Source organism: Nipponia nippon, unplaced genomic scaffold (assembly GCF_047370975.1).
Source record: "Nipponia nippon isolate SJK-2023a ecotype South Korea unplaced genomic scaffold, ASM4737097v1 scaffold_3, whole genome shotgun sequence".
Taxonomy (NCBI): Eukaryota; Metazoa; Chordata; class Aves; order Pelecaniformes; family Threskiornithidae; genus Nipponia; species Nipponia nippon.
Window position 1 is genome coordinate 4,392,581 of NW_028262347.1, and position 26,329 is coordinate 4,418,909.

Genomic DNA, 26,329 nt, shown 5'->3' on the forward strand with positions numbered 1-26,329 from the left:
CTCAGCTAGTGGAGCTCCTTAGTGATCCAGGTGTCTTGGTAGCACCTGAGAGGGACAAATGTTATAGAACCTAAAAGAAATCAAAGGCATTGGATTCATCTCATGGTTCCAATGCATGACCTTTATCTATAGGGAGCAGCAAGACAGTCTGGGAGCCTGAGAACTGAGTCAGATCACTAGATAAGCAGAGACTGAACTGGGATTAGAAAGCTTGATCAGGAGGAACGTGGCAAAGATAAGCCACTACACAGGTAGGGTTGCTCACAGAAACAGAGTAACTGAAAAGTATGTGTTAAATAACTATTTTTAACATAAGTGTATCTTACAAAGGTTTCCAGAATACTTAAAAAAGGCTATCAAGATCTCTCTTACAGCCTTTGAAATGATTTGTTTGCTATGGGATGATGAGGATGGGGAAAAGATGTAGTAGCTCCATCAGCTACTACAGCTGAAGACTCTAGAAGTCAGCTTATTGAGAGATGTCTTTAGAAGGGTGTAGGATTTAAATCAAGGGAGAATCAGCCTTGCAACACAAGTTTTAAATAATCTTAGGATAATACTGCTCTGAGAATAAGGCAGATGAAAATGGGAGGGGTTAGCACTTGTTGAGAACTGGACATGCTTTTTTTGGAAAAATCTCGGTATGTTAAAAGGACGAACACTGGGGAACTGGTCATGTACCAGATTTGTTCTGGAACAGTGACAGATGAACACTCTGAGTTGACGTTGTGGATGAAGTTCGTCTGTCTTCCTTACGAGAAGCAACAAAACGAGCTGATGAGTACATAGTGTGATACGCTTGAGCGTAGTGTCGAGATACCTGAGGCAGGGAAGAAAAACGTACCTTTTCTCAAAAGAAACATAGCCATTTGTGATAAAAGGGTCATTTTGAGGCTTCGGAGACTCAGTCTGTCAGAGATACTCAACTGGGAAAGAGGAGGGTTTTCTTCTGCAGTAACAGGGCGTGCAGGAGATGATATCTGTAATTGTGAAGAGATGGAATAGAGCAAATGCTTTCGATTTTTCACAGCACTTTGGTATGCCATTTCTGCAGGGAGAATTGCTACAAGATGCAAAACAAACCTGACGGGTTGAAAGGGAGACAGGTTGCGTCTCCCAAAGGATGGAGGTGGTGTACCCTGGGCTGGTGGGACAGGAGAGCTGAGAAAACTCGTGTACATCCTAAGTTGCACCCAGAAGCGATGAAACAGGTCTCACTTCTGGAACTGCTGGGGAACGAGTGAAAGAAAATGCCTGTTCTTGTCAGCTTGTCTTTCAGAAACCTTTTATAAGGGGGCAAGTTATGTGACTGAAAAGGATGTGCAGGAGGAAGCAAGGAGAAGCTACAGAACCCACCAGAGGCAACCTTTGTAGGACTACTTAAACGTGCTTTGTCCCTGGTGGGATTGGATGAGGGAGAGAAGAAAAATTGTTTCCTATTCTAATTTTCAATTAAGGAGGCGATTTCAAGACAGCAAGAAAGAGGGAAGGCAGCAGTACAGTTTGGTGGTTATTCAGTAAGTTAGAAGTTGAGTTTTAAGTAGTTCTGAGGTTTGCTGTGACTCTGGAAGTGCCTATCAAGACCAAGCCTGAAGGAGAGGACCTGCCCGGGAAGGACAAAGTGGGCACTGGGGATTTGTTCATAAACCCTTTCATTTCTGTTAATCTCAGTTGACTTTTTTTGCTGTGAAATAAATACATAATTACTCTAGTTCTACCAAAATTTAGCTCTAGAATTAGCAAACATATCCTTACGGCTTTTGGGCATCTTGTTATGGAAAGGTGTGGGCAAATCCACCTCCACGGTGCCGTCTTACCTGGGGTCCTGCCAGGCAATTTGTTAATACTGCAAATCAAAATAGATATATATATTTGAGCTGAGAAATTGCTGTTAGCTTGGACATATTAATAGATCTTACCTATCTTTCATGAGACAGCCTCTGGGTGCAGGAGTGACCGTTGGCATGATTGATAGTTTTAGTGCAAATTATTTTTTCGAAGTCTTACCGTTAACCTATTTTTTTTGTTAATAAAGTGAATATGAGAAAACAAAAAAGATTTTTGAAAAACTGAAATTCATAACTTGACCAGTGACAAAAAATGTCATTAGGTTTTGCTTTGGTTTGGTGGTGTTTTTTGTTTTTTTTTGTTTTTTTTTTTTTTTTAAGTGTAAATGGTCAGCTTTTGAAATCATGAGAAATGAGAGAGGGAAAGGAAAATTTTCTGTGCTTCTAGACAAGCTATATGAATGCAGAATTAGATGCTTTGCTAGGCTTTTAATTGTGTTTTAAGCAAACAAAACTTTTCTAGTTTTAAAGGCTAAATGAAGTTTGAAGCAATTTGCAAATACAAAATACAGTGATTCAGCATTGGTGATGAGAGCTATTTATAGTTACTCTATTTTTATTCAAGGAAAAACAATAGCACTGAATTTCAGGCAGTTTGACCAGACACTTAGGAAGGTCTCTGCTGAAGCTGAGGAAAATCTCATATTGCTTGATCTTGAAAGCTGAACTCGTGAGCTCTTTCGGCATCAACATTTTAGTGCTGTCCTCCGGAAGGTGAAAATCAGTGCTGTGCTGGAAAGCTACATAAGCGGTGCTTCTCTGAAGCCTAGTTTGTATCCGCTGTTAAGAGGCTATCAACATTCATTGTATTTTATTTTTGAAGAACTGAGCGATATAATTAATCTCTGTTAATTTTAATCATCTCTTTCAGGTTTTCACAACCGTTCCGTTACCCTGTTGCTGCAGCCAACGCGGATCCGAATGCCGTGGCTACAAAGGCGTGTTACTTTCTCATGCTGGATCCCTCAAATCCAAGAGCTACTTGGCAGTTTCCAAGGCAACCACCTGTGGAATAATTAAAAAGGATGAAGTGTTAGTGTGCCAGATATAAGGAATTCTTGCCTGGAGAGAGCACTTCGTTTTCATCTGTCATGAAGAATCAAATGTGTTTCTGCCAGCAAAGTTAAGGTAGTACAATTAAAAAGTAATGATTTATTTTCTGGAGGTACTGAAAGTTTGAATAAGAGCAACAATCCTAATATGACCGTATACTGTTCACTTAAGAAAATGACCGGGGATCCTTCTATGTTAATTTTTTTGGTATAGTTAAACAGAAAATCCAGGAGAAAGATGATGATGGAAAGGCAGTGTGGGTGAACAATATTTCGTGTCCATAAAACAGTTACGTGAAGTGTTTTGCGCTTTATGCCGTCTTTCCTCACAGATGATTTTAAGCTGGTAAGGACTAAAATGGAGCATACATTAGTGGGAGCATAAATATAGGAAGTGCAGCCTTCATGCCAAGTACACTGAGATTTCTTTGGCATTCAGTGAAGTGATAGATATAAAAGGAATGTAGGAGTGGGCTCACTGCAAAATGACAGTCAGAATCGAGGATCGATCTTTATCCCATAGCTTAAAGGGTATGCAGTGACTAAGTTGATGTTGAAACTGAACTGATCATCAGGTTTAGCTTCTTTGGTGAAGCAGCAGCTGAAAGCCATTTTGAAGACCACATTCCCAGATTCAGAGCTGAAATTGCATAGTGGAGAAATCAAAAGGTAAGCAAAAGAAGTCTGTTAGAATAACCAAGAATAACAAAAATAGCAAATTTGGTTCTGAAAGTTTGAAACGTTGCTATAGAAGTTTACGGTAAAGCTGTTAGGCATCTAGGCTCTAGATAACCGGAAAAGTTGTTCTTGAAGTATAACATGTTACTGGATGTATCTGCTTATTATATCTTCCTTCTCTGCCAGTCATTCAAACTTATTTGAATAGAAAAATATTACTCACTTCTGACAATGAAGTTAAATGGAGAAAGCCACATTCACGTTCTTCTCATAGTCCAAATAACTGTTCAGTTAAGTCTGGTTACCTAGCTCGATGCTTTTGTATAGTTAATTTTAGGCGTGATGCTTTTGTGTCGTTTATTTCAAGAAAAAAAAAAAAAAGATGTCTAAATTTTGAAGCAGAAATATTTGGGATGCCATCTGGGCTTTACTTAATAAATTTTTACTGCCAAAATGTTTGTGGGATTCTGTTGGGATGCGGATGGGATTTCACATTCCATCCCTTCCACAGCACAAGAGGATCATTGTTTTTAGATACGGTGGGTCCAAGAAGAAATAAGAATTGCATGATGGCAGCTTTGCGATCTGAGGGAATACAAACAGAACCTATCCAGTAACGACTGTTACCTTTTACAGCTGTTACAGAATTTCAGAAGCTAATTCTTGCGGGTACCGAGTACAACTGCAATTTTCAACCCTAATACTTGGATTTCCAGTTCGCTGGTTCATTGTCATCACGGCTTAACTGCCAAATTGATTTTCTTTTTGAAGTAATTCTTCAGGCTGTTCATCTCCTTTCAGTATAGAGCTGAGGAAAAGGGTTTTGGAGACAAACACTGTTTTCACATGTGAAAGGAGTATGCTGGCAAAGTATCTGCACCAAGCACAGTGAAGATGATACAAAATCAAGGCACAGTGCAAGCAGGGGAAGGGTAGTCGGTGTGTGTGGATCCAAATCTTTTGCTTTCCAAGAAGCATAAGTAACTCTCAGAGATGGAAGTGGATAGCTGTGAAAGAGCGTATGTGTGTATTTGCATAAGACTAATGTAATAGCTAGGTAGCAATCACGTGAAGTAGTGCAAGATTCCCAAGAGTCTACACAGAGGAGAAGTTTCATCTCGGACACCCCTAGAAAACATACTAAACACATGCGCTTACCTCAGTTTTCCTGTTTTGCCTCAAATACTGTGGGTGAGATTCTTCTCGTGAAACTTGCGTTTCCAGGCACTGCTGGAGCAGGTGGTGAAAATCAGGTAGGATGAACAGCTCCCTGAAGGTACCGATTCCAGAGCCCCTTGAAGGGGATGACTTGCCTCTAAAAAGGTACCTCTAGAAGGAACCTCCCTCTTTCCACTGATGGTTCAGCCTGGACCATTAATTTAGCCTAGATGTCTAACGGTTCGGAAACTTTAATTGTGTAATTAGATTTATATGTGCAAGTCATGTATGCTTTTTTCCTCCATATTTCGTTCCCAATCCAGAGCTTCACACGCTGAGTGAAGTTGCACTTGATTACTGGTACAACCCACCTACTCATCCTCCTTTTCCTAGCTCAGACTTTTGGCCCTGGCAGTTTTTCCAGACTTCATCTACAAGCCTGTGGTTCAGTATCAAGGATACTGGAGAGCCACATGGAGTTTGTTAACATAGTTTCTAATAGAAATAAAAACATGAATGCTAAATTTAGGCAGCTGGACTGTGTGAAAGAAAACACAGTGGCTAGGCAGAATTGATTTGTAATGTTCTGTATGTAGTTTGTTTTAATAATCTTTATCCCGGAGATGTTTTACAGGACTGAAGGGGAGTAGAAAGTTAGGAGCAGAGATTTGTTCAGCAACTGTAATGTCTTACAGTGATGCGGTACATGGCAACATAGAAGTTGTTTTTGCAGCCTTGGCTATTAAGAATTAGTGCTATATGTACCCATAAAAAGTAAAATTTTCTTTGTACTCCTCTTTCTGTAACAGAAGATTTGTTACGCTCCATGCTGGAGCAATTTGATGTCCTTTTGAAAGAAAAAGAAAATGGGAAATAGTGATACAGTAATTCTCTTAAAAGATTATTTTGATGCTGTGGTTCTGTTTTTCCCCTATTTCTATACCATCAGAACAACTGTATCAGAAGAGTCAGTTACAGTGTGGTAGTCTAAAATTGTCATTAAAATACGCATTAATTTTGTTAAGTAAATAGGACTGTTTCCTAGAACAGATAACGCTTTCCTCTTGTTGCTTGGAAATCCAGGTAATTTTTCAAGTTGGGATTTTTCAAAGGGAGTTTTTCCTTCTCGCAAGAGGAGCCTAGAGTGAAAAATGTAGGGGAAGAGCGATAAGCAGCAAGTCACCTTCCGAGTTCTTGGAAGAGGGAACTCAAATAACAAATGGACCCTTTTGCCTAGGATTTGTTCTGGAGACCTGATCCCTACATCTCTGGAGGTTTTAGAGTATATCAGGCTGGGCAGACACATCAAATATCTCATTAAGATGATGTAGAAAAGATTATTTTTTTGTTGTGGTAGAACAGGAATCTCTGGGAATATCAGTCACCGGGACATTACATGAAGTTGTGTATCTTAAGGTTTTTAGGACTGTCTGTTTGCTCTCTGGCTCTTTGGAGATCAGAAGAGAGTTAAAATCACCTACCCAAAAGTGATAATGAATGTTTTCCAGACGCATCAATACAGGACACTATTTTTGCCTATCAGTACCACGATAAAAACGTGAAACTCCAGTAAAAGGCATTGTGTTCTGCTGTGTTGAGCATAGCCTTCTGAGACTAGCCATTGCTCTAAAAGCAGTTACAGTAACAGCAATCACAACACCCTTTCAGAGTGAGAGAACTATTTTACTGTACATAGGTGGATGAATGGTTTATGGGGTTCAAATCAGCATTGCAATTTGATGGTTTCGCAAACGGAATTATCTACTAGATATCTACACTTAGTCACAAGATCCCTTTTCCCCTGCCAGCTATTACTGCTGTGTGTTTTGGATACGCTGTTTTCAGTGCAGTTCAGAGGACTTTCCCTGACAAATTATGCAAAAAGTCCAGAATAGAACAGAAAGGTCAGTCCACTCTGTTGTCATTCTAGGAACCAGTTCAGCTCTCCTTGGAATCAATGAAATAATGAATAAAATATTTTTATAGCAGTAGAATTGTTTGCATTAATATATATTTCCAAGTCCCCCTTTGTGATTTGAATTCCTCATGTTAGGTTGTATATCTTTTCCTGCTATTGAAAAATAAAAGTAAGACTTCACAATTACAGAACCATCTTTGGTAGAGAGGTGGAATGTGGCTTTAAATTGCAATCCACAGTGAACGTTTGGATATTTGTAACAGGCATGGAAGAGGTGCTAACACTTCACAGTTCTTTGGGACTTCATACCTGTGCTAGACAAAATGATGTACGGAGAGGTAATGAACGTAAGACCACAAGAGCAGCTGTTCTCGTACACCCATCTAGAGCAGTATTTTGTCTCCAGCAGTGGCCAAAGGTGGGTAACTGGGGAGCGCAGGAACAGAACGAGAATATAGGGTCCTCCTCCTGCACACTCGTCGGTCTCCGGACATCTGTAGTACAGGGATTTACTGAGCTAGATGTCTTTTTTTACAATGTTTACTGGACTTGTCTTCAGAATTTGTTAAATCTTCCTTTCAGGCCATGAGAAGGAAATGTAATGCTCTCTGGTTCCACAGCTTAATTAACGTGGCAGCATGCTGAGTGAGGAACCATATTCTTTTGTTCAGTTTTGAACCTGAATTTATTTAAAATCCGCTTCTTAGACTGGAAGAGATGTAAATAATTCATCCCTATTTGCTCTCCCCATGGCAATCATTGTTTTCTAGGCCTCAGCCTGCTCCAGGTGTTAAGAGTCAGTTCAGAGCCTATTGAGCTATCTATGAAGATAGGACCACTTTCCTCACCCCCAGTTATCCTACTTCACACTTAATTTCATTGAGATACTTTATGAATTTCACTGATATATTTTTATTGTCCAGTCAGTAATCTGCACGCAGTCCTTTTCCAATTTTTCCTACTCATTTATGGTCTTTGCTACTGTGAATAACTTAGTGTCATCAACAGATGTTGTCATCTCACTGTTGAGCCCTTTTTATGTCATTTATGAATTCATTGAAGAGCGCTGGGAACAGATCCCAGCACAGATCCCTGTGGAAAGAAGAGCTGAAATTGCACCAAGTCCTGCCAAAAGCAAAAGTGGGTATGCCCGCGGCGCAGTTGAAGTTGTAGTAATTTCACTGTGTTGTTTTGGTACGCTTGTGAGTGTGGAATCATTGTAAAAATTTTTGTAGGAATGGATGATTTCGTATGTAAGATACAGTGTCATTCTTCATCAGCTGCGTATTTGTAATTTCACCTTTGAAAAAGATACGGCGGGGAAGGGATTCACCTTTTTGGATCATGGAGGATGATTGCCTTAACGTTTAAAAGGGGCAGACCTACTTTGTTCACAGCATAGCACTTCTCATTTTCTGAGTTTTTTTCCTTGAAAGCAACATGGTTGGAACTTAGTGGTTTATCACTCCCTGCATTACCAGTGTATAGGAAATAGTGTTGAATAAGGGAAATGAAGCAATTGAATAAATCTCCACAATCATAAATACACAGTGATTAAGTGTAGGAAATTACCGTAGCAGTAGAACTGTTACTTGCACTTGTTTTCTGACGTTAACATAGCAAACATCTAAGGCGGTAATGAGAAGACTGGGTCAGATCAAAAGGACCCGTAGCATAAAATCGTTTTTCTGTTGGTAGCCTGTAGCTGCAGGTTAGGGAAGCGTGCAAGAAGGGGGAACGTCGTTTTGCCTCCCACGGCATAGTCGCTGCAGTTAGGCAGCCCTGAGCCATAGGCTGTGTCACAGCTCCATGTTTGCTGCCATGGAGTTGTCTAATGTGAACCCATTTTGTTGTCCCCGATGTCCTAGAGCTGTGCATTACATAAGGTTACGTATTCCCCTTGTGAAAAAGGCGGCTGCTTGCTTCAAAGCGTTGGTGTGATACACCTCTCTTGCTCCTGTAGTGCTTCTGTGTGCCCCTATCTGGTCTCTCTTCAGCCCTTCTTTTGAGAGCTGAAGGATCGTGCTCGATTCCATCTCTCCTCAAGTGCAAGCTGCTCCCTCGGTCTCGTCTCCGCTGTTCTGTACGCTGCTGCGTGACCCCCTTTCTAAGACGGGGGGCCCACAGCGGCGTGCAGAGGTCGGGATGCAGCCGTGCTGCAGGCGAAGGCAGTGTCGCAGTGTCAGGCTGCTGCTCCCTGTTACCGTCTCTGTTCCCTTCCCAGTTACTCCTGAAATTCTGTTTGCTTTTGCACTGCTCCTGTTACCAACCCCTGTGAAAGTTGTATTTTCATAAAGCTATCTACAGTGACTTCAAGGTCTTTCCTAATCAGGGAAACCTAATTTAGAACCCGTCATTTTCTATGTGTAGTTAGCTATTTTTTTCCAAATGCAGGGCCTTGGATTAATCTACTTGAATTTCATCTTAATTTTTTTCTCCCAGTCACACTGTATAATAACGAGTTGGAAGAAAGGACTGAGGATAACTGCTTTGTTTCACTTAATGTTTTATCTTTAATAGACCTGTGATCTCACATTGTATCCTTTTCAGCATAATTTATTAAGTAAAATGAGAGAGGTCTAACTACAGATCTGTGTAGGAGTCTGCTTTTTTGTGTGTGTGTATAAACAGATATGTTCTTAGTATGTTAATTAACTGCTAATTAATAAGACCTTCCTGCTTACTGCACTGCAGCTGAGTTTTCTTTAAGAGCTTTTAGAGAAGTTAGTAATTTTGGGGGTCTCCCAGTATCTAATTAATCAGAGCTCCTTCGGAGCCCTCATGTGTTTGACCTGCATATTGCAGTCCATCAGTTGGCATTTTTAGTATTTCATTTTCCTTCGAAATCTGTCCGAAGACACGTGCTCCTGGCTCTTTTGTTACTGGTAGGCTTTGTCCGTTAGCAGTTCTCAACTGACCAGAGAGGATCCTCGTTCCTTGTCCGCTCTGCAGGCAAACGCCAGTGCTGGAAGTTCCCTAAACTGTTAGGGACTGAACGGTGAATTCATGTAGGTTTTTATGTGGCAAAGAAGTAATTTTTGAGGTTTTCCCCCTCCCCATGGCTTTGTCTTGCTGAGCATGCATTTTACCTTTTTATCACCTATTGGCCCAGCAGACTCTCCGATAAGCTTCATCCTTCTAGCGTATTTGATAAAATTTTCTCCTAGCACATCAGTTCTCAATATTTTTTTTTTTTTAGCTTGAAATACACCAAATTTGCATTTAGTTTGCTAAAGTTGTTTTTGGTGTGTGGTTTGGGTTTTTTTGGGTTTTTTTTGTTTTGTTTTTTGGTTTTTTGTCTCCTGGCATCTTAGTATGACTTCACTTTTTGAAGGGCATGCTTTTCCATGCTTTCTTAATTTTTTTTTTTTTTAAATTACACTTACCCTGTTCCTTCCATATGTAGTATGGGGTCTTTAGCAAGCTGTCAGCCCCTGAAAGCATTAACCTTTTTGCCTGTTCTTTTTAGTTTACTTTAAAGCAGCTTCCTTTTTTCTTAATCACAGAATGCTTGAGGTTAGAAGGCACCTAACGAAGGTCATCTGGTCCAGCTCTCCTGCTCAAGCAGGGTTTGTTTTTTTTTAGTTGCATAACTAAAAATACAGAAAATTAATGTTTCAAATCCTGAACTTGAGTGCATTGTAATCAGTAATGCAGTGTTTATATCGCATTGACAATACTGAGAATTTATCTGTCTCTCTGAAATCCTCCAATTCGGCCACCTTCATCTCAAGAGGTGATGTCTGTCACTGATGACTGTCAGCTGCTTTCATGGGTCCGTGATTATGTCATCTTCCCCTTTGGGCTGAAACTGGGAAGCCTCTCTGTCCTGCTGAACTTGTTTTTGTATCTTCTCTTTCTTACTGTGCTTTTGTTGGAAGGAAGAGGGTTTGAACTTTCATGCGCTTTGAGATACTCAAGTCAGACAACGTGGTGCAGTTCCTACTGGAAAATTTCTCTGTATGGGGTTGCGGCTCTCATCCTGCTGGAATATTCTACACTATCCAAAATGGCATCAGACTAACGTTGAACGGTGAATGCCGCCCCCAGCCAGCGAAGGTGAAAGAGCAGTTTGGTTCACCCTACTGTAAGCATCTCCATGTGGTCCGAAGAGTAGCCAGTGTCTTGGGGTGAAATGAAGGTGTTTAGTAGGTGACCTAAAAAGGTAAAATGAGAGTGGAATTTAAAATTAAACATAAAGATAATGTAAAGGTAATGCTGATTGTGAGGAACAGCTCGGTGTGACTTGGGTGGTTGGTAGTTTTGCCTATTTTTCCTCACTCTTAAAAGTAAACAAGACTGTGCAGCCTGAAGATGTAATCAGATATTGCTTGCATTTCTAGCAATACGCGTTCCATTTCGGTGCTGACGCTGCAAGGTGTCTGGGAGCTCTGGAGAAAGTAGTAGTAATGATACCTTTTCTGAGTTGGATTTGTGTGGCAGAGGTGTGAGATGGCAGTATTGCCCGCAGCAGTCAGATCCATTGATGGCCAGCCAGTGCCCTGTATGAACTGTGATTTTTGCAGTGCTGACCTCTAGCCCTCTGCAAACGAGACATTTTCTTTAAAGCTGTGGAGAGACAGATACTGCCAGAGAGCAGTTCTTCCATTACTGTAAAATAGCCATCGCAGGGTGGGATCAACAGGCTCAGTTGTTCTTTGGAAGTGCCCATCTCCACAGTGGTTTTAGAAGGAGCTTAAATGAATGAGGAAAACCCCGACATTTTCAACAGCAGAAATTGGGTGAGATGAATCTGTCCTTAAAGGTCAGGTTTAATTTGCGTGTTACTGCTTTCTGATTGTTCTGTATGGTCAGTGGCAATTTATCAATTGAGCTGTTTTGGAGTTTTTAAGATGAGTTTGTGTTAGTCTGGAGTTATTCATACACTACCAAAAAAAAAAAAAACCCCGAACCCTTTTGAATGTATCTTTTAGCATATTAGTTGTTAGTGATTGTTCATCCAAATGACTGATCTGACTCGCTGGAAATTTTGTGGTGCTTTACCCTCAACATTGTGAGAATGCATGCTCAAGCTCAGCTTTGTGTGGGTGAATGGACAATACTGCGTAAATGTGCAAATACAGGCTCGCAAGCAGTCTTTGGGCTGAGGTTAATGAACTTTTTCTGTTCCCTTTTGTTCTGTCTGTAGCTTCCTCGGTTTTGGGCTCTGTGAGAACGCAGACTGGTCTAAAAACTATGTAGATTACATAATGTAGTGCTGGGTTTTATTTCAGCTGAATGGTAGCTGATCTCGGTTTCTAGCAGGGTTGAAATGCTCTTCTGCCCACCAAACGATGCCAAGGCTAGGGCTTAAAGCAGGTGTTTGCTTTGATAGTGATGTTCACTGATGTCTTGGTGTTGTATTAATTTGGGGAAAGATAGTATTTTTTGGAGGACTGAAGGATGCTGAGAGCACGCTGTTAATTTGTTCCCATCAAATAAGCATAGATTGAATATAAATGCTCAGGGATGGTGTCAGGACAGAGAAGATGAGGGGTGTTTTCAGTTAATGCCTGCCAAGAATTAAGAAAAATTAACACAAAATTTTTGTGGTTTGGGAGAATGCTCGGCCGAGGAGTTGTCTGTTCCACAGATGAGGGCTGTACAGAGTACTCGGGTTAACCGTTTTGAAACGAGGGTTCATGTACAATTTGCAGGGGGATGTTTCAACTTTTTTGGGATATAGTAACTTGTAGGTCAGTTGTTGAGCGCTTCTCGTGATTCTCAAGGAAATGACCCTGTAGGCCTTGCTCAGGCAGAAATCTCTCTGAAATCAATGGTAAGGATTTGTTGTTGTTACTGAGGCCTGGAGAAAAAAAAGGTTTACTCCGCATTGTCTTAAGTATGAGGCAGGACTAGTCAGCAATGAGTGAATAATCAGGTTTGTGTTTATTCAGAGAGTTTGTTTCCTTCAAATTGTCTGTTTTCACCTTCTGCAGGGTCCTAAGGTTTTTTCAGGAGTGATGTTTCTCGTATGTTCTATTTTAGATACTTGATGTAGGATTTCAAATTCCGCTGAGGTGTTGGCAGTGATACAATACGTGTCTTGTTTACAGTAATTCCTTTTCAGATTTGTAATGCAAATACCATCTCTGCAGATCTTCAGAGTTCTGGTTCATCTGGAATTGAGGGTTTCATCTCGCCGAACTTGCATTTTGCAAGGTGGTATCCATCTAATCCAACTGGATTAAGATTAATCTCATCTGGATATCTGATTTTCAGAGAGCTAAAGTGAGATGAGATTTATCCAGAGTCTCTTAATTGCTGGAATAATTTCAAACAGCAAGAAGTAAGATCTACTCTTCTTTTTATCATCGTCATTCTAAACAGAGAACTTAGGCTTCCTTCGTAGTTATTTCTTGGTGTTCTGCCATAAAAAGCAGTCTAAATATAATTGTGCAAGGGGAGCTTTGTGCTTGATGTGGAGGGGTATTTGTGTTGGTAGAAGAGGATTAGCATCCTAAAGACTTAGGTGTAACTCACTTGGAATAAAGCTTGCTTTGGTATATAAGCAGTTTTTTAGAATGATACTGCTTCTCTCCCTTGAAGCTCTTCCAACTTAAAAAAAATCCAGCCTGCCATATGCTACTCTAATACCAGCGCACGAACTGTATTAAAATATAAATGAACAGAACTGCAATTTGAGGTTTTAATTCTGCAGAGGGATCCATTTGGAGCCCTTTTTAACTCTACAAAAGACTTAAGTTTAGTTGTACCATATGCCTATGCAAAACATTGTGGAGGCTTTGGGTCTGAAATCAGGATGAAGAGGCTGAGAAGGAGAGAAAAGATCCTTCTGCAATTCCAGTGCCTGTGAAAGTATTTGGTAAGTAGACAGTGAAACTGCTATTGCAGAAAACACTTCACTGAGGTTTAAAGGCTGCATATGTGCTGTCCAGTCCCCTGTGGGTGTCATCTTGGACTTCATGGCAGAATTGACCTTTCTTTGGTCATGCACCCTTTTTGTTAGGTCATAGATTGCTGCTAGGTTGTTGGTGCTCAATGTGGAAAGAAGCTGTGCCTGTACAAGTAAACTAAGCAGGGTTTAGTGTATCTGAAGTGTCCTGTGGTCATCCACACTATTGATCTTTAGCATGCTCGTTGACACTGCTTGGCCAACAATGTTTTCCTAAGCAACGTGCAGTTTGAGGACAGCAGGATGGCCGGGTCTGGCCCCGGTGGGGATGTGGGTACCACCCTGTGCTGCAGGCAAAGACAGCTCAGCTGTGTGGGTGCAGGTTACGCAGTGACAGTTGCCCTCAGTGCCAGAAATGGGGCCTTCTCCAGTTTTTTGCCCTAATATAGGGGTAGGCACAGGTGACTTGGTGCTCAGTGTTTCACCTATAGCAAGTAGAGTCATAAGGCAAACTTTTTTAAGCAGCTGAAGAAGTTTGGATACTGAATTGGACATCCAGCTTATCTGGTAGCTTTCAGAATTATAGCCATAGGTTCCCAGTCATCTTTACTTCTGCTGCTCAGTTACAATAACCTTAAGACAGAAGTATTTAAATGTTACATAGGATTTGGAATTTTTAATGTGTGTGTGTGTGTGTGTTAATCTTTTATAATCTACCTGTGTATGTGAATAAAATTTGTGGACCATATAAGCATGTTCTTTAGTTGTGAAGAGGTAGTTAAGATGCCTCCTTTTTATGTTTTATGTAGACATTTGCTAAGGAAAAACGTTAAGTCTCCCAGCTGCTTCTCTCCTGAAAGTTGTTCTGGGCCAGAGTCATAATGAACTTGAAGCAATAAATTGATAGAGCTGTATGTTGCTGTCATTCATGGGGAAGTGCTCCTGCTGATTTTATTCTGTGTGCTGATCTGATAGTGGTTGATGCAGTGGTCTCAGGAGGAAACATCCTCGTTTGATTCATGTGTTTCATTAAAGCCATAGGTATTTATTTTAGTAATAACATCAGGTACTTGCAATCTTGAAAAGCTTGGAAAACTGTGGTGCAAAACAGTACTTTTTTTTTTCCTTTCCCTGGGTAAAGAAGACCTGACAGGAATGCATGGAAACTGTCGACAACATTCCTGACCAAGTACTCAGGCACATTTAGGCCACTAGCATTTCAATAATTGATAATTAATGAGACTTTATAAATAACACTTGAGTTCTTTTTACGTGCCTTCTGGGTTTTTTTGGAGGGGGGAAGAATGTCAGACAAATTTCAGGCATTTCTGTGCTACCTTGGAGACTAGAAAATGTTTCATTATTGGCATCTGAGATTCTTACGTAACCTGGTAATTCTGGGTACAAGAATTTTAAGAAAAATGCTGAGCAGTTGGAGTCTTCTCATAAAATTACAGGATTCAGAAACACCATGCTAAATAATTCTGTGATAATTTCCCCAGAAATACTAGTATTCCAGGCTCCTGGAATGCATTTATTTTGCTAGGATTGCATCCTTAAGGAGTTAAACTCCAATCCCATGGAGTAAATGACATACAGGCAATTATTACATAAAACCACTGTATTTGCTTTTGCAGAATATTAAAACGGAATAAAATGGCAGCGTAAGGAGAAGGTGAAGAGTTTACATCCTGGCATCAGGAGCAGAACTGGTACATATTTAGGATGCGGTTTGTATGTTGTGTGCGCAGTCCCCAGCACAGGCCTGTGTGAAGGAGTTTGCCCTAATCTCTTACTGCTGTCAAGGGGATTTTTGTTTTCTCCAAGTTCAAGGTCTGTAGTTCTAACGGGACAAGCCAGGAAGGGACTTTCCCTGCTTTTATCTCATGTGAAACAGTCTGGCTTATCTTATCCGCTCTGTTTGTTCAAAATTCTTACTATATTCAATAGAATCATAGAAACGTTCAGGTTGGAAAAGACCCTTAAGATCATCAAGTCCAACCATTAACCCAGCACTGCCAAGCCCACCACTAAACCGTGTCCCTAAGCACCGCCTCTACCTGCCTTTTAAATACCCCTAGGGATGGGGACTCCACCACTTCCCTGGGCATATAGAGAGGGCTTGAATTATTTTTTTTCACTACAAAATGACAGTGGCAACCAGTTGCTGTTGCCTGCTTTGTGAATTTCATGATTCTTAAGTTGGTTAGAAATCGCCATGTTCTGATACCTTCTTCAGAGTACAGATAGTCTGACACAGGAATCCACAGATTTAGGATGACTCAGAATTAAAAATGAGTCATTATGCCTTATTTTGTTTAATTTAATTTTATTTTTTAAAATACAGAATTAGAAGTAAGTAAAATGGGTATCTTACGGTGCCTTGTCCAGTGCTGTGTAAATTCACTTGCAGTATGCGGTAGGGAAGAGTGATGGTTTCAGAGGGATCTATATTATTTAATGTCCCTGTACCAAGGGCAGTAGAGTGACAGAGGGAGTAAAACAGAGGAATGACCTGCACTCCTGAGCTGTCTGAGTACCACAGAAGGCAGAATCTCTTTTTGTAGAAGAGATTTGGAAGATTTAGGACCTAGCATGGAATAAAAAATGATGAATATTTAAGATTGAATACCTACAAGACAGGACTTTCTCTTTAGTTCCTGAAGAACAACTTGTGAGTTTTCAATAAAAACTATTAGACATCCTGTTTACAGTGCAGTTTCTAGAATAATATTTTTCAGTATAGATCAAGGGCTGAATATCAAACAGCGCTTGCTTTTCATTTAGATTTTCTTGTTTCTCAGCTTCAGAGTGCAGAATCCGTATCCTTTATTTTCTTTTTTGTGTCAAGAAATCTTCCTTTCCTACAGTATTTCTTCAAGTGTTGTTTATTTATCAGGACACATTTGTGATGTTGATCAGCTCATTCTTTTTGTTCCCCTTTCCTCTCCGTATGCTCCGTGCAAGGTGTTACTGATGGGCTCTGTGCATGCTGGCACAACCAGCCATGGAGGTGTAGAGTATGTGCTTCTAAAAGTCTTATCTTTTACTGAATTACTGAACTGTGTGTACTGTCCACTTTCATTCCTCCAAGTACTATCTCAGCTTTAGTAAAAAGTTCAGGTTCTGGAGCGACGGAAGGGATGGCAATAAAAGGTGTGTGGATGATAGGAGGGCTGGAAAGAGGGAGCTGTGTCATGAAAGCAGCAAGCATGTCTTTATTCACTTCTGTTAATTGCTTTTTTGGCTAAACTAATGTCCTCTTTTTACAGAAATTCTCATCATATTCTAATACTACACAATTTCAGTTACCATCTCTTTCTCCCCTAAATTAAGGTCTTGTATTTTCTTTCTTTTCTGTCTTTAGCTTCCATGTTACTTTTTGAAGCAGTGAGATGAAAGAAAAATAGTAGATCAGGTATTTCCCATGCTTGCATTTTGTAGATAAGTTTACTGAGGGGAAAACCATCTTCAAAATGCTTCTTTCAGGTCAGAAGAGCACAGTTCATCTTTAGGCAGCATACAGCAGTAAGCATTACATAGCAGTAACAATAAAATTAAACATCAAAATTAACTTCAGTGCTAGTTTTAGGATTTCATAGCTAGCTTTTAATAAACTTTTAGATTCGTGTCTCTGCACCAAGCCTGTAATCTAGTCTGGCTTTGTAGGAAAGAAGATGAGAATTTTTCCACAGAAGCGCGTCTTAAAGTGCTGTTAGAAAGCTCTCTAGTCCTGACACACTAAGTAGTGGTAAATACTTCACGATCCTATTGCTAAAAGGTGACAAGTTATTTCAAATTTGAGTTTGTTTGGCTTCCAGCTGTAATATCTTGCTGTGCCTTTCTCTCCAAGGATCGCAGGGTTGTTTTTTTATTTGTTATATTCACAAAATTACCTATAAAAACAAGGTCCCATACTCATCTTCTCCTTAAAAAAGGAGACCTTTGACCTGGCGTCATGAAGTCTGTATCCCAGCCAGACCGACTATTTTCTGAGGTCTTCCTTTGAACGCTTGCCAGTACTTCGGCATCTTCGCAGTGTGGATATCAGAATTGGACATGAAGTTGTAGCTTAGAATTGAGCTTAATTTGTTTCATGAACGCTGAAAGATGATGTCATCAGCCAAGCCCTTAATACGGCTTTGCCCTGTACTGGCAGTCCGTACCGGGGTGATTCAGTACAATTGCTTCAGAGCCCTTTTCTGGGTAGAAAGCGTCCAAGTCACGGAGGAGTAGCCTGCATTCCTTCTTCAAACATGGGTGACTTTGATTTGTTAGGATTGAAATCAGTTGTTGTCTTCAACCACCAGGTCACTATGGAGTGTTATTATTTCCTCTGCCAATACTTCAGTTATCTACAAAGTATTTTTATTATCATCTAGATTGTTGATAAAATTACCAGGGCCCACTCCCATATCTGTTGTTCCTTCATGGCACCCATGCTGTAACAGGAAAGACTGCCGTCCACTTGCTTCGCGTAAGAAAGCAGTTACCAGCTCTGGAAAAGATGAGGGGACTTTGGTATCCCAGGTCGTTATTCTTGCGGATGGAATGAATCATTTTCGTGTGGACTTTTAGCGTGTGGGTGAGTGAATCATCAGGTGTTGAACAGATTAATCTTTTCAATGGGACACACACAAGATAATGTTTTCTCACTGAGACGACTTTTACCTGTCTAAAGAAAATATTACGGAGGCTGAAATACAGTGACATCGTGTGCCTTTGAGCATGTTACCTTGGGAGATGATCCATGAAACAGCCCAATGTTGCTTTTCATAGTTCTTGATGTGTGTGTCGGGGGTAGTGACCTTTAAAGTACTGTTAGGAGTAGAAGATCTGGGGGGAAAAAAATAATACGAGAAGTTGACCAATAGTTGCATGAGAAATTGAGCACGAGTTTGACTTTCTCATGTACTTGTGTTACAAAACAGTTGTAGGTAGGTTATGTCGGTCTCTTTTCTTGAGTAATAAGTGATCAGAGTAAAGGAAGCGGCCTCAAGTTGCGCCGGGGAGGTTTAGATTGGATATTAGGAAAAACTTCTTCACCACAAGGGTCTTCAAGCACTGGCACAGGCTGCCCAGGGCAGTGGTTGAGTCGCCATCCTTGGAGGTACTTAAAAGATGGGTAGACGTGGTGGAGCTGGCAGTGTTAGGTTTGCGGTTGGACTCGATGATCTTAAGTCTTTTCCAACCTAAATCGTTCTATGATTCTATGTAAATTTGCACACCACGTGATGACGACCCAACATCTATCAAGAGCACCTGAACCAATAGAACATGACTGCATGTGTTTGTCTTTGTCTGAAGGGCTGTGCCTTATGCTCATTTAGGTAGTAAAAGCAGACTAAATTTTGTAGGTTGTCTCAATGTTTTTTTTTTTTCTTTTTTCAGTCCACCACCAAGTTCTACCATCCAGAATTATGCTTTGTGTTGGGTTTGACTGAGATCTGAAAATTACAGAGCAAAAACATCTTGCTGTTACGACTGATTTGGGATAGGAAATGAAGTATGAAATTTAGGCGTGGGTAGGTAGGGTTGAGGGCTTCAGTCAAAACCCACCACAAGTTTACGTGAAAAACTGGTGATCCTTTCCTGGAACTTCAGTTAAGGTTTAATTTTGTAATAGTACTGTGAGCTCAGGTAATTTTCTTCACAGGTTTCATTATAAAGCATTTCTCAGTAGGTGTCTTTTAAAGGGTTTTGAAGAGATAAAAGTTATTACAGAGAGCCTTAGATGGACAAAACAATTTTCTGAGCAGAGCAAATTTTTATCTTAGGGCTACAGGCTGGAAATATATATGTATATTTTGGTCACCAAAGTAAATTTGAAGGGAGATGAATTCATTCATTGCAAATGAAGGTGCAGATGCTTTTAGAATCTGACCAAATATCTGTTAAGTAAAAGCATCTTCTTCATCCTTACAGACTTCCGAATATGGATTTTATAGAGTGGAAGGGTTGAACACCAGAAGTGCAATAATAATAAAAAAACCCAACACCACCCCCACTCTTCACACCCACCCCTTCCCAGCTGTCTAGCTCAGTAAATTTCACACCATGGTTGCAAGGCCAGAACGATTACGAATTAGGGTTAGCACAAAATCTAGCTATTTGAAAATTTTATAGCATTTTACTGTAATGTGGAGGCTAGAATTTCTCAAAAAAACAAATCTGAAAAATGCGCAAGGGCAGAGAGGTCACGCTTCCAAAACTCAACTCATTGCAACAGAAAATGGGATTTCTTAACCTTGTCTTTCAAACAAACTGCATTGCCCCCTTGCCCGTTGCCATTTCGATGGTCACCTATTATACCCTCCTTCATGCCAAGATCCGCATCCCTTTCTGCCTGATATTCCATAGGATGCAGTACATTAAAACTGTTCCATGTAATCAACGTTTTTGACTAGTTGATAATTTTTGATCTTTATTCTGAATGTCCTTGGGCAAGGCCCCAGGTGGTCATGACCAAATTCACAGGAGATGGAGAATATGGTAAGCTTTTTTAAATCTTAGGCTGTGCCAGGGGCTCTCTGAGGGAATATATTGTGGTGAAAGTAACGTGCCTAGTTTTCACTCTGATATTAGCTTCAACGTAGATCACTCTAATTTAGTTACTCCAAGGCTGTACCGTACTGATTTTAAGATTTTTAGAGTAGCCAAGAGTGGGCGTGTATGCGTGAAGGAAAGCGTGCATAAAAAAAATAAAGATGAGCCTCTTGCTTATGATGTACTTCGTATGTACTGTTGTCCTTGACCTAACTTAACTAGGCGGTACAGGTGAGAGCTGCAGAGCAGTTCTCTAAACAACAGTCACTTCAGCCCTGAAGTCTGTATTTGGTAGGGTTTCGCTGGCCTCAGTAGTGGGCAGCTGGTTCTTACAAATGAGTTTTCATCCATATACTCAGTGATTTACAACTCTGTGTATGGATCAGTGTCTTTGCTTTAAGGGTGGCAGAAGATAGGTGGCTTTCAACTGTCCTTGCAGACAAGGTATTATTTGATTAAAGGCTTTACAGTAATTTGTGATGAAGATAATAGTCCAATTCCAGGTCCCTATTGCTCTGGCCGGTGTCACCTTTGCTTATATTTGCAACTTTCTTTTCATATGGAATATTTAACAATACATTTTTTAAAGACTCTTGTTCTTTGTGGCAATGTTAAGAGGTATCGTATACAAGAAAAAATTCTTCAATTGCTGTCAAGGAGTATTTATAGAAAGAAGCTACGTACCAGTGGCAGCCTCCCTGCTTGCTGCCCAGTTTCAAAGGAGGTGCGAGAGCTGTGAATGCACCCTTCAGGATTTCAGTAAAGCATTGATACTTCAGTTGTCTGTGCCAGAACACCTCAGTGTATATTAAGATTTGGTAACATCCCCTAGAGACGAGTTATATTTCCCTAAGAAATGCCAAATTGGATATCAAAACCGGTGTACAGGCAGAAGAAATCATGATGATTGCCATCCGTTTTCCCAAGGAAAGTGTAGTGAGGTGGCTTAATGGCTTTCCTTCTTCCCGTTCCTTTTGGCGCAACGTGTGCGTGCAGGATGGCGGGATAGGAAAAACTGCCGTGTTCTGCATAGCTCTTCCACTCCGGGCTCCTTTATCCTGCTCGGATTGTGCTCTGTGTGGCAGCTACTACCATTAAAAACATATTGCACTCATGATATTAAAAAAATTACTAAGATTCAGCTTTTAATTTATTTGTCCTCTCGTTTGGAGAGAACAGCTAATGTGATTTCATATAATAAAACCAACCATGTGAGAATCCATAGAGGTGATTTTCTAAATTTAAGATTTCCTTTGAATTTGGTTTTATCACAAATAGATTGGATTACTATAGGCTGTGAGTCACTTGTAAGTGCCTGTTAATCCAATAAAACCTGAGTGGTTTCTTACGGAAATACTATTTTCTGATTTCTATTTATATGATGCTCCTGGCCTTGTTGAATCCCCACTGACTTCACTGGAAATATCTCTTTGGAAAAAACTGGTACAATTTCATGTGGTAATGGACATTACAGCGAATCGGTAAAATGAAAAATAGCCTCAAGTAATTAGTAAATGTTCTAGAAGTTATTTGTGTCAACTTTATTACGTATTTTGAGGCGTTATTAGCTGAGGATAAAAATAACTGTCACAGGGTTTTGTTTGTTGGGTTGTTTTTTCGGTGTGTGTTGGTTGGTTTGTTGGTTTGTTTTTTCTAGTTTGTATGGAGGGTAGAACAGCATTGTTATGTTTTCACATTGTCCTGCAAGTTTTAGACGTTTTTATTCTGTTGCCACCGCCCTGCTTGGTGGTGGTGGTTGCATCACTCTCTGCCGTAATTTCCCACCCATAACATACTCAGCTCTACTGAAAACTAAAAATCATAGATAAAAAAAGTAGCTGTTCTAAAATCATGACTTCAGCCTTTTTCTGTTCTACTTGTGCAGTAACTGGTAGTCAGTGGCAGCAGAAGGCAAAAATCTTTGCTATGGTTTGGAATTTTTGCCTGAAATAAGAAGGAAATATGTGGAGAGCAGATGTTTTTCCAGCCCGAGATACGGTGTACTTCTGTACCAGAGCTGAGGGAGGGTCTAAACACTCTTAAAAGATGGCTGGTAAACCTGGTTCTGTGTTGAACTAGAAAGTGCAGAAGATAAAGATTCATATTACACAAAGGGAATTTCTGGTGCTGAGAGGGGAAAAAAAATACATTTACTGGAAATAGTTTGACAAAATTCAGTGTTCGTAACACATGCAACACTGCTGCTACTGTAAGGCACCACAGTTTTCATAATCTTCAATCTACATGCACGTACCAAGTTTCCAAATATCTTCCTCCTCTCTGTCTTCACCGTTGAGTTTTGCTGTGCGTGGTATGAGGGACAGGATGCTCAAAACCCCTGAATTTTGACGTGTTAAGACAGACGTTGTAGATGTTGACTGCCTACTTGGTGACACATACTTGTAATGATTATTGAGCCTGTGCAGTAAATGCTGCCTAGGGAGCTGGATCCTTGGTGGAGGAGATGAGAAACGTTAATCCGTGTTGTGCGATAGGTTCTGCGGGTAAATGCTCCGTGGCATTTTGCAGAGGCAGTTCAAGACTGTGTGAGGTTGAGATTTTAGATCTGTTAGTGGGGGTAGCTTATTGGTAGCAGCTCCAGATCCTAGTTAATTGGGTTTTCAGATGATTTTACCCACTAAGCGTATGATCTCTCGAGCAGATACTCAAAGGAATAAGAGGCTGCATGGAGACTTGAGGGTTAACAAAGCATCTAGAATAAAAGCACGAGAGAAAAGGGAAAACAAAGCAGAGAGCTGTGCGTCATGTTCATATGTTAAATAAGTAATTTGAAAAGTAGAAACAAGGACACAGAATTCAAAATGAATATAAAAGCATATTAGATAGGGTTAATATAACATCTAAGGTACAAAAATATGGATAACTGGCATTAATAGGTAACATGAAAAGACCTTATAAACACATTGGAAGTAGAGGAGTCATGGGAAATGCAGGCCTCCTTCTTACCAGAGTGATGATAATAAGTAAGAGATACCATACTGAATAAACCGCTGAGCATAATTGTATTTAATCATGGGTCTTTTGAAGGAACCAAAAACCCTTTGGACTCACTGGGGGAATAATTTTGGTAATTAACAGCTCTCATTTGAAAATGGAGCGTATTGTGATTTTTCCCGTCTGAGAGCAGTACGGACTCTGGCATTTTACTTGAAAACAGTACGCACGGGTAGGCTAGCTGAGAGGGCCAAAGGCAAAATTTACTCAAAACATTGATAGTTTAAAAAGTAAGAATTTACAAGTGTTTAAATAAGTATGTTTATTGCAGTGGATTGAACCAATTTAGGCAAGGCCAAATTGCTGCATCTGACACAAATGGGCTGTGTAGCAAAAAGATCAGTGTATGGGCAGATGCAGAGAGAAGGGTCATGGTCTGAAACAAACTTCTGTTTCCTAGATAAACCTGAGTTCTAAAACCAGCTTTTATTTCATATAGAAGTTAAAAATTAAGTTCTCTTTTCTAGTAGAAGCAGAGAGAGAACTGTTCCAAAAAGAACGATTCTAAACTAAGAAGGGAAGGGCATGGATGGCTCCGGGTACTGGGGCATTCATCTTGTTAAACTGGTAGCACAGTCCCTGGCATGGTTTTTAGCCTGTGCTGACCAGCACTCTTCCAGTCAGTGCTTGGGCATCATCCAGAGATTAGCACGGTGCAGGGACTGACGGACACCTGGGATACGGCTACCCTGTTCTGGGGCTAGGAAAGCTTGCCTAGCGGTATGGCTACCAGCCGTGCTGCGGTGGCTAATCTGTGGGCCAGAGGACAGTCCCTAACCCGGTTTGTGCATTAGGTGGCTGTTGCTCTAAGTCAGGAGTTGCTAAGATTCTGATCTCAAATGGGTTACTCCAGCTCAGTGTACGGGGCTTTCTTCTGGGAATGAGAGACAATCAAAGTTCTGCTCATAAAACTGTTTTCTTCATTTGTTTGTGGCCAGCAATGCAGTAACACGTTGCCAAGAACTGGGTTTGAAAGTTCTGTTCCAAACACATACACTAACCGTAAAGCCAGAAATAGGGAATTTTTTTTTTTCTTTTGGGTTTTTTTGGTTTGGTCTTTTTTTGTGTGTGTGTGTATGGTTTATGACTTTCTTGCACTCCTGCAGAGGTATTCAGCGGCAAGAAAGGGCTCACCCTGAGTACTTAGGCACCTGAATAAGGAGGCTGGCTTATATTCATTCTTCAGCAGAAGCAGCAGAAGTATTTGTCCTAGGAATCAACCTGTATGGAGTCCTTCCTGGAGTTGAAAAAAAGGAATTCAGTGATACCCAGCAGTAAGAGGCATGCATGTTGATTGGCATGGCTGTCAGTCACACTCGGTGTGTGTCCTGCATGTGTGGATAAGCTCTCCTATGAGCAGGTAGCTGCCTGCAGGCAGGGATGGCGTTAACCTTTTCAGCTTCTAGTAAAATGAGGTGAGCAGGATGCTCAAGCTGACTTCTGTGAAAGCTGAACAGTGTTCGGGGAAGCAGTAAACATTTCATTGATGGAGTATTTGGAAATGTTAATTATTCTGAGGATAGAGCTAGATCCTCAATTTCATTTTTCTGGGTGAGTTCAATGGAAGAAGGAAACTCGTGGTAGGTCAGGGAAAAGCCCATGTGTCAAGAGAGGAAGCCACACAGCAAATCTTTTTCTGTACAGGGCTCCAGTCTGTGTGTGTTTAGGGCTGTTTACCACCTGCGAGTGAGGGCTGAGCCATTCTGACAGAGCGTGCTGTGCATTTTTGTGTGTATGGACTGTAGTCTGAGATTTCTCGCTCTGCTCCCTTGGAAAAATGTGGTGCTGTCAAATCGGCAGTTACCTTTTACCAGCACTATATATTCCTAAAATGAAAGGTTCAGTTAGTAGGTCATTTTACAACAACAATAACAAAATTATAATCCTTTCCAAAGGCTTCATGGAAATCTGATGTTCCTGTGAAGTGCTACGTACTCAAATAGAACGACATATTTTCTTTTGAGAGCAAGAGATCCAATTCTTATGCCATTTTATGGGAAAGATTTGTTACTGGCTGTTTGTCAAACAGTGAGAGAACTGCAGAGAAGGGGGGGGGGGGGGGGAAAGTAGCAGAAGATGTTGTAGTAGTTAAGTACTTCTCCTGTAGAAGAATTGTTTCCAGGACAACAAGGTTCTTGATGGAGTTACAAAGCGAGTATGTGTTTCCTTTCCTCTTCCTTTATTTCTTATTAATCAGGAAAGTAGGAAGACCTCTCTTTGTACTTGAGTTGTTTGCAGAGAGTTGTGTTACATCAGTTATTTTTAGTCTACGCTAGGTTGTCCGTGTGGCTCTCTTTAGCTATTTAGAAGAGAATCTGATCTGCAAGAAATCATATTTGTGTTCTTTTTTGTTAGGATCACATGGTATCTAACCAAATTACTATCTCTGGACTACTAACAGCTGTTTGGTTGGTTGGTTTGTTTTAAAAGAAATAAAACAACAGGTTTGTGCTTTAAATTTCAAGCTCATCGCACTGGTGGGATGCGAGTTTCTTCAACTGTTTGCACAGAATTTTTCCTCTACTGGTATAATACATTTTTTGTATATACTAATGATATACTGTCATGCAAATGAATTTGGTATAATTGAAGGAAATAATTTTCTCCTAGAGTATATTCAGCTGTAGGACTCCATTGTGAGATCTATTTTCAACTGGAGTTTGGAATTTGGAATAAGAAGCCACTGAATTAAATGTAGTTGCCAATTTTAAAGGGGCATAGCTAGCATAAAATCACACCCATCTCCAAAATATGTTGATCTATTTAAAATCTGGAGGAGTATGATGAAATCTGTACTTGTGTGGTTTTCCTTTGTATATTTTATTGTACTCTGAGTTTAATTTTTTCTGGATTGTTTTTTTCCTTCACAACAACATTTTGAGAAAAGAAATGTCGTTTTTTTTTAAAACCACAAATATTGGCTGTGCATTTTAGAGGCAAGCATAACAAAAATAGTGGCCAGGTCATTAGTGAAAAACACGCTTCATAAAGCTCTATTGTTGTTTTGCTAAATTAAATAGCTTGAAGTTTAACGCTGTCCCTTTTAAAGGAGTTAGATTATTTCATAACCCCTAATGATATATGTATTTATTTCGTATTTCAGATTTTGGAACTTAAGTTGATGAAGATACAGAAAACATTTTTTTCTCCTGCATAGTTGTCTGATGAATTAATGAGATACTCTGTTTCCTTCTGAATGCATTGGTGTTTTTCTGGTGCTAAAGGTTGGATACCACATGCTAAGATCAATGTGTGGTCG

At 40.3% G+C, this 26,329-nt stretch overlaps 1 protein-coding gene across 32 annotated transcripts in view; it reads left to right on the forward strand.

Moving 5' to 3' along the window:
• Nucleotides 1–26,329, forward strand: part of LOC148054486 (uncharacterized) — a 144,651-nt gene that overhangs the window by 35,478 nt on the left and 82,844 nt on the right. For 29 of the 32 annotated variants that reach the window (XR_015706858.1, XR_015706859.1, XR_015706857.1 and 26 more), the window contains exon 3: nucleotides 2,719–2,975. The gene's annotated coding sequence lies outside the window, so the exon portion shown is untranslated. Of the gene's footprint in view, nucleotides 1–2,718; nucleotides 2,976–3,474; nucleotides 3,569–15,146; nucleotides 15,222–26,329 lie in introns of all 32 variants that reach the window. The other 3 variants (XR_015706873.1, XR_015706875.1, XR_015706874.1) reach the window with 2 other exon arrangements.